Source organism: Drosophila rhopaloa, unplaced genomic scaffold (assembly GCF_018152115.1).
Source record: "Drosophila rhopaloa isolate 14029-0021.01 unplaced genomic scaffold, ASM1815211v1 contig_116, whole genome shotgun sequence".
NCBI lineage: Eukaryota > Metazoa > Arthropoda > Insecta > Diptera > Drosophilidae > Drosophila > Drosophila rhopaloa.
In genome coordinates, this window is record NW_025334991.1 from 1,300,816 (window position 1) to 1,310,310 (window position 9,495).

The window sequence follows — 9,495 nt, forward strand, 5'->3', positions numbered from 1 at the left end:
TATGCGTACCTTGATCAGAGTAAAAGCGCGTGACGATCGGACGTCTATATCCTATAGCTCCCATAGGAACAAAAGGGTAAAATCGGTTAAAATTTAATGATTTTTAGGATATTTCGTGCAGTATACAAGCTATGACATGAATCTTTCCAAATCCTATTTTTTTATGCATACATTGATCAAGGTGAAAGCGCGTGCCGATCGGACGTCTATATCCTATAGCTCCCATAGGAACAATAGGGTGAAATCGGTCCAAATTTGATGATATATCTTAAAGGAGATAGGAAAAATTGTTAAAGGCTGCGAAAGTATCCCTTTTTTTTTATTTGTATATGACATTTTTGCAGTATAAAAGCAATTGACTTGAAACGATGCAAATCTAGTTTACTTATGTATACCTTATTCCTTTCCTTTTTCACTTTTAGCAATTTCGTCAAAGTCTGCAAGGGTATTAAAACTACGGCTTGCCGAAGTTAGCTTCCGTCCTCGTTTTTTGATGAATTCAATACCATTGAATTTATTTGTGTAAAGTTATCGCTTCCTGGTTGCTCTATATACATAACTTGCTCATATATTCCGCCGTTGTCTGAACTTCCTGATTATTTAAATCACCTTTCCATTATTAAGTCTGTTGCAAATAAGCTTTCCGATAGGGATCAGTTGGTAGTTCTAGGTGATTTTAATATACCTGGAGTTACTTGGTCCACTGAGGATGGATCGAATGTCTTACTACCTAAAGCACAGCATGATTTTGCTTGACATATCTTTATCTCAAGTAAACCGTGTTCGAAATTCTCAGGTCGCCTACTTGATTTGTGTTTTGTATCAAATCCTGAAGGTGTGTTTCTGTCCAGAGAAGCACCACTCAAGCAACCTGAAGATCCATATCACCCTATAATCGAACTTTCATTTGATACGGGTAGAGTTATAGAAGAAAAATTAGAAAAATCATCCAAACGAATACATTGTTTTCGCAAGGCAGACTTTCTGAGGCTAAATAATTTTATTTCTGGCTTTAATTGGTCTGATCTTTACTTCTGCAATAATATGTCCGATGCAGTTAATTTTTTTTACTCTGCAATAAACTCATTTTTTAATTCCTGTGTTCCGTGATACTATCCGTCAATTTCCAATAAATCACCTTGGTTTAGCAAAGAGTTGACACACTTAAGAAATGTAAAGTCCAGACTTTCTAGGAAATATAAAAATACCGGTACTCAATCTGTTTTAACTAGATATTTAAGTGCTCGCTCAAGATTTACCGTACTTAATGCTCAGTGTTATAATAGTTACTTAAACCGTTGTAGGGTCCGGTTCTCTCAGGAACCGAAACAGTTTTATAATTTCGTTATCACCAAGCGTAAATCTAATTCTTTTCACTTACTTCTTGTTCAAAAACTTGACCTGTTAGGTTTTCCAGTTGATCTGCTTAAATGGATTTCAAGTTATCTGAATGGCAGGGGTCCACAAAGGGTCCTTTTTAAAAATTCAATTTCTGAAATTCTCCGTGCTACCTCCGGTGTCCCACAAGGGAGCCATCAGGGTCCGTTACTTTTTACATTATTTATTAACGATCTTCCATCAATTATAAGTCATTCCCGCGTACTTATGTACGCAGATGATGTTAAGTTGTGCCTGCAGTATAAGGACATTTCCTGCCATTTAGACTTGCAATCCGATCTAGATAATTTTCAAAACTGCTGCCGAGATAATTTATTAAATTTAAACGCATCCAAGTCCAAGCTGATGACTTTTTATCGGGTCAATCCCATATACGCGACTTACACATTAAGTGGCAGCTCTTTGGATAGAATAACTCTTGTAAACGATCTTGGCGTTCTCTTGGACCCTAAACTAAAATTTTCAAACCACATTTCATCCATGGTTAATAAAGCCAGGGGAGTGCTTGGATTTATTAAAAGAATTCGATGATCCTTATTTAACTAAAACTTTATTTATTTCGTTAGTCCGTCCGACTCTAGAGAATGGGTCTCCCGTCTGAAGTCCACAATACGGAATACATATTGGTCGTATTGAATCAGTACAAAACTTTCTTTTTTTGCTTTACGGCGCCTAAACTGGTATGCAAATCTTAACTTACCTTCTTATTCAAGTAGACTTCTGTTGATTAATTTACCCTTCCCAGCCAACCGTAGAACGATGCTTTATTTCCTTATACATTGTGATATTGACTCCCCCGACTTGGTAAGTCGGCGCCAGCTCTGCCTGAGCTACCTTTTCTATTTTTACTAACCCTATCAAATTGTTAGAGGAAGGCCATTATATTTAATTAGAAGAATAGTCACTTTATTATAATTGCCATGGGCAGATCTTTATTCAGGAATCGTCAAATTAATAATGAATTACAGCTAGCTATTTGCGGCTGCGCTGCCTGCAAACATTGGCAGCGGCCGTCATATATATCGAAGTATATGCTCGCAATTGTATTTTTGCTGGTAGCACTGAGAGCGCGATGGAAGTTGTACATGCATGCCTTGTATGTGTCTGCACTCAGGCCATGGGAATGTGCTGACACTAGCACTTCCCATAAGTGGGCTCTGATGCGCATTCATATTTCGGCTGGCTGCAAAAGTTTAGTGGCTGGCACTTTTTGTATTTGTTTAAGTACACTGTAACACAATGTTGGTGTCGGTACAGTGGGTACTCGCTACAATGATACATGCATATTACATCTCCCTCCTTTTGAAAAATAACGTAATTCTATGAAGTTATTTTCTTACTATATGTATATAAAATATAAATGAACTTCTTGTTTTATAATAATATATAGTAACATACCCACACCAACATATCTACCACATAAAGTAACATACCCACACCCACATATCTACCACATAAACATATTTACATTACGCACTTGTCACACCCAAAATCATCGGCTCCCAAGAGTCGCCAATTAATATAAACATCCTCTTGAGTTATAAACAAATGAAAGAACCCCAAATTGTCGGCTCCCACGACTGACCAATTAATGTAAACATCCTCTTGCATTATAAACAAATGTCCCCAAACTTCAAAAAGCTTTTATCCCCCAATACTGTAAAATTGCAGGCGCAGCTCAAACCTAGATCCCTCTCATGCTCAGTGCTCTCATGTTGGACACTCTTAAATTATCAATAAAGTTCTTTCTCTCAATCGAAGGTTTGATAAGCGCCAGCTTAGTTTATAAGTTCGAGTTTTAAGTTCTCTTCTGTTCTCTTCCAGTTCGCGTTTACACTATTTTGATAATTAAAAATTATATTTTTTTCAAAGTGTTAAGTCCCAAATTTGTTATTGGCGCAGCCGTTAGGATACGGTTATATCCTTAAAGAACCCAAACGACGTTCGTCCCAGTACAATTATAAGCCAGCTATCGGTTATATCCTTAAAGAACCCAAACGACGTTCGTCCCAGTGCAATTATTAACCAGCTATCGCAGTGTCGGTTTGTGTCGCTAATATACGAACGGAAACCTAAATTTTTTGCAACACGCTATTGAAGCTCAGGTTGCGAGGATTTTTTTAACAAAACATAAATCTTGACCCGTGTGACTGTCAAGTAACTAAAACCAAAAAAAAATTATAAAACAAATTTTTTGCAAAACTCTGTTTTATTGTAAAAGTTAGTGCCTTTGTTCGTAACACAAGGGTTACTAAAAAATAAAACACCTTAGTTCTCCCCCACCAGTGCTAAGAGACAAGGTATAAGAATTTTAAATCAAATTCATAATACAAAACTTTTAAAATTGTGAAAAATTTATAAAACTAAATAAAAATCAGTGCTATTATTGTCAGAAAACCATCTAAATCAAGCCTTGAACCAAATCAGGCAAGTGCCGATATTTGGAGGCAAGACGCTCGAACTCAGCCCGTTCATCAGAAGGATAGATTTCATCCTGGAGTTGTACCCCACAACATGTATACGCCAGTCGAGCGTATTCTTTAGTGCGATTTAAATGCAGCTTCACGGAGATGCCCAGAGGATATCCCAAGTATCAACAGCCAGATGCTGGAGGGACTTAAGGAACGCCCTCATCAATGAATACAAAACCCAGACGCCCTGCGATGAATTACTAAGACGTCTGTATAACACCCCCTTTCCTGGGTGTATACGTAAGCTCGTTGAGGACATTGAGTCCAAATCTTTTGTAATATTAAATAAATTAGCCTTAGAAAATAACGCTTCAAATACAATTTTATACACAAATGCTCTTAATAATACAGTTAAAGATGTTATTATGAAAAAATTGCCAGGCAGACTTTTTATGACATTGGCTAGGTATGATATTACTAATGCTAATAAACTAAAATGTGTAGCACAACAAGAAGGTTGTTTTATTCAGATCGAACAAAGAATTCACTAAGTCAAAACCAAGATAAGAGAAATTATCAACCCCAACAAAATACTAATAAACAACAAAACTATAATTCCCAAAACCAATACAGACATCAAAATAATATTTCCCCAATTCAATATAAGCAACAGGCTAGTACATCTCAAGGCCAACATAAGCCGAATTATAATAAAAATAACAGCGAAACTTTTTATTGAAACCACCCATTATATCAAGCAACAAAACAAGAATTCCAACAAAAATTAAATTATAATCAGGTTAGGAATCCTATAAATTATCAATCTCAACAAAATGGGGCTAATGCACCTAATCGACCAATAAAAAGAAATCACGAAAGTACGAGTGGCCATATGAAAATGGATACCGAAAATTTTCATCAACAAGCCTCGGACACCGAACAGGAAATAGAAACCCTTACACACGAATCATCATGAATAACCAAGAGTTCCGATGTGTTGTAGACACAGGCCCTTCTATTAATTTAATTAAAGAAAATTACTTTCATTTTTCAACCAAAAATACACCTCTTAAAGTTCATACCATAAATGGTAATATTCAGTTAAATAAATCCGTGTCCTACCATGCAAGTAAACTTTGTCCGACCAAACAAACATTTTGGGTCCATAATTTCTTCCTCATAGGAAGAGAATATCTCGAAGTTTGTAACGCAATTATTCATTATAAATCAAAAACAGTTAATTTAAACGGTTATCAATTCGGAATGAGATTTAATTATAACGATTTCGAATATAAACAAGGAGAAGCAGAAATTGATTGCTGCGATCCCCCATTTTCAACAGATACACCTTTTAATTTTGCAATAAATAACGACTTGCAAGAAACCAATAAGTTTAGATTAGAACACCTTAATGACGAGGAAAAAGATAATCTTAAGAAAATTTTATATGAATTTAGCGACATACAGTACAAAGAAAGTGACAATTTGACTTTCACTAGTACTATCAAGCATGTCATTCATACAAAAAATGAGCAACCGGTTTACAAAAAACCATACAAATATCCTCAAGCTTAAAACAGGGAATAATTCGAAAGTCAAATTCCCCTTATTGCTCACCCATTTGGATAGTACCTAAGAAAGGTGATGCATCTGGAACAAAAAAGTTCCGTATCGTAATTGACTATCGTAATTTAAATGAAATTACGGTAGATGACAAATACCCTATCCCGGTCATGGATGAAATATTGGACAAACTTGGTAGATGCCAATATTTTACCACTATTGACCTTGCAAAAGGTTTTCACCAAATACAAATGGATGAAAATTCTATTCCAAAGACAGCTTTTTCCACCAAAAATGGCCATTATGAATATACTCGTATGCCCTTTGGATTGAAAAATGGCCCTGCTACCTTTCAAAGGTGCATGAACAATCTCTTAGAAGATTTGATCTACAAGGATTGTTTGGTCTACATGGACGATATTATCGTGTACTCCACTTCATTGGAGGAACATGTATTATCTTTGCGAAAGGTATTTGAAAAATTACGAGAAGCTAATCTCAAGCTTCAACTCGACAAATGCGAGTTTATGAAAAAGGAAACAGAATTCCTTGGACATATTATAACAACAACTGGTATAAAACCAAATCCTCTCAAAATAGAGGCAATACAAAATTTCCCTATACCCAAATCCCCAAAACAAATAAAATCCTTTTTGGGTCTTTGTGGATTTTATAGGAAATTTATCCCAAACCTTGCTAAAATAGCAAAACCAATGACAGCAAAGCTTAAAAAAGGCGTAACTTTAAATATAAAAGATAATGATTATGTACAAGCGTTTGAAAAACATAAGCTTTTAATAATGTCCGATCCAATACTTATATACCCAAATTTCGAAAAACCATTTTCATTAACAACAGATGCAAGTAATATTGCTATAGGAGTAGTATTATCGCAAAATCATAAACCAGTCTGTTATGCCAGCAGAACTCTTAATGAACACGAAATTAATTATTCGGTAATAGAAAAAAAACTTTTAGCTTTTGTCTGGGACACCAAATATTTCAAGTCCTATCATTTTGGCAGAAAATTTCTGATCCTAAGTGATCACAGGCCTCTAGTATGGCTCAATAATATCAAAGAACCTAATATGAAATTACAACGCTGGAAAATCAAACTAAATGAGTTTGATTATGAAATAAAATATTTGCCCGGTAAAGAAAACCATGTGGTAGACGCCTTATCTAGAATAAGAATAGAGGAAGCCTATTTAGGAGAGACTTCCAGTAATTCAAATACAATAACAACAGTATCTACAGTACATAGTGCACCAGAAGATAACCAAAACCACATTTCAATAACAGAAAGACCACTGAATTATTATAACAGACAACTAGAATTTATAAGAGGAGACTTAAATGAAGTAGAAGTAATAAATTATTTTCAAAATAATAGTCTGCTTCTGCAAAAAATGCAGCCTCGTAACCAGGGCTGACCAATCTAATATGACTTGCTGGCTGTGTGAAAATATGGTGCACACCAAGTGCGCCGGTTTTAATGGCCGGACAAGTGATGACCTTTCAAAGGGGCCCAATTTGCAGTTCTGTTGTGATGCTTGTGTCGAGGTTGCGAACGCAATGAAATCGTTCATGAGCCAAAATAAAGGCGGCCTGATGGGGCTGATTAGCTGTTTCGGAGTTGCTAGACATAGCTTTCGCCGAGCTGATGATCTCCTCTCTGCGCTGGATTCGCAGAGATTAAAAGTCGTAAGCTATTAGAAGAGTCCCCTAAGCGCAAAAAGCCGCTGGTGGTAAGCAGAAAAAGAGGAACACCCCGCAACCGAAATTAGAAGAACAACAAATCATTGCAGCAAACCCTCAAATGTTGCTAAGATCAGCAGCTAAAAAAGATTCGGTATCCGAACAATCCGTAACAGAATGCATGCATTCCGATTTGTCCGTATTGGTTTCACAATTAGTGGATTCACCTATCTCTCAGAATAAAGCTTCACCACCACAAGGGACTACTGAGTCCGGACAACCGACTCAAGTTGGTTTTGCAGAAACACTTTCTGCTTCACCAAAATCCCTTTCAATGGTTCCACTAAAGAAACAATTTTTCGTTTCTCGGCTTTCCCCTGATCAAGCATCTTCTGATGTATTGTCTTATATACAAGACAAAACTAAAGCCGATTGTAATAGTGTAAAGGTGGAAAAGTTTAAGTTTTCCTATGCTAGAGACATTTCATCTTTTAACTGTCCCTAACGAGCTCTTTGAAGCCATATGCTCGGGCGACTTTTGGCCGGATTATATGGTTGTAAAAGAGTTCGAGGCTAAGATAAAGAAGAAGGGGACCGTGGGAGTAAAATTTCCTTTTCGAGGCCAAACCAATGTACCAATTTCAAAAAACTAACTTCTAACCTCCTTTTTTCCTATCAGAATGCAAGATGTTTGCGTAGCAAGCTCACTAAATTGTATTCCGATAGCCTTTCCTTTGCATCTCATATTATTGTATTTACAGAAACCTGGTTAAAGACGGAGATCTTGAGCTCCGAAGTTTTTACAGGTAAGTACACAATATATAGGTATGACCGTCCCTCTAGACGGGGAGGTGGAGTCTTAATTGGAGTTGATTCAAACCTCTCGTCTGAGGAGTTATTTTTTGATGAATTCAATACCATTAAATTTATTTGTGTAAAGTTATCGCTTCCTGGTTGCTCTATATCCATATATTCCGCCGTTGTCTGAACTTCCTGATTATTTAAATCACCTTTCCGTTATTAAGTCTGTTGCAAATAAGCTTTCCGATAGGGATCAGTTGGTAGTTCTAGGTGATTTTAATATACCTGGAGTTACTTGGTCCACTGAGGATGGATCGAATGTCTTACTACCTAAAGCACAGCATGATTTTGCTTGACATATCTTTATCTCAAGTAAACCGTGTTCGAAATTCTTCAGGTCGCCTACTTGATTTGTGTTTTGTATCAAATCCTGAAGGTGTGTTTCTGTCCAGAGAAGCACCACTCACGCAACCTGAAGATCCATATCACCCTACAATCGAACTTTCATTTGATACGGGTAGAGTTATAGAAGAAAAATCAGAAAAATCATCCAAACGAATACATTGTTTTCGCAAGGCAGACTTTCTGAGGCTAAATAATTTTATTTCTGGCTTTAATTGGTCTGATCTTTACTTATGTAATAATATGTCCTATGCAGTTAATTTTTTTTACTCAGCAATAAACTCATTTTTTAATTCCTGTGTTCTATCCGTCAATTTCCAATAAATCACCTTGGTTTAGCAAAGAGTTGACACACTTAAGAAATGTAAAGTCCATACTTTCTAGGAAATATAAAAATACCGGTTCTCAATCTGTTTTAACTAGATATTTAAGTGCTCGCTCAAGATTTACCGTGCTTAATGCTCAGTGTTATAATAGTTACTTAAACCGTTGTAGGGTCCTGTTCTCTCAGGAACCGAAAAAGTTTTATAATTTCGTTATCACCAAGCGTAAATCTAATTCTTTTCACTTACTTCTTGTTCAAAAACTTGACCTGTTAGGTTTTCCAGTTGATCTGCTTAAATGGATTTCAAGTTATCTGAATGGCAGGTCACAAAGGGTCCTTTTTAAAAATTTAATTTCTGAAATTCTCCGTGCTACCTCCGGTGTGCCTGCGGTAAGTTGTGCCTGCAGTATAAGGACATTTTCTGCCATTTAGACTTGCAATCCGATCTAGATAATTTTCAAAACTGCTGCCGAGATAATTTACTAAATTAAAACGCAAGTGCAAGCTGATGACTTTTTATCGGGTCAATCCATGGTTAATAAGGCCAGAGGAGTGCTTGGATTTATTAAAAGAATTCGATGATCCTTATTTAACTAAAACCTTATTTATTTCGTTAGTCCGTCCGATTCTAGAGAATGGGTCTCCCGTCTGGAGTCCACAATACGGAATACATATTGGTCGTATTGAATCAGTACAAAACTTTCTTTTTTTGCTTTACGGCGCCTAAACTGGTATGCAAATCTTAACTTACCTTCTTATTCAAGTAGACTTCTGTTGATTAATTTACCCTCCGTAGCCAACCGTAGAACGATGCTTGGTACTGTCTTCATTTATTTCCTTATACATGGTGATATTGACTCCCCCGACTTGGTAAGTCGGCTAAACTTTTCTGTGCCA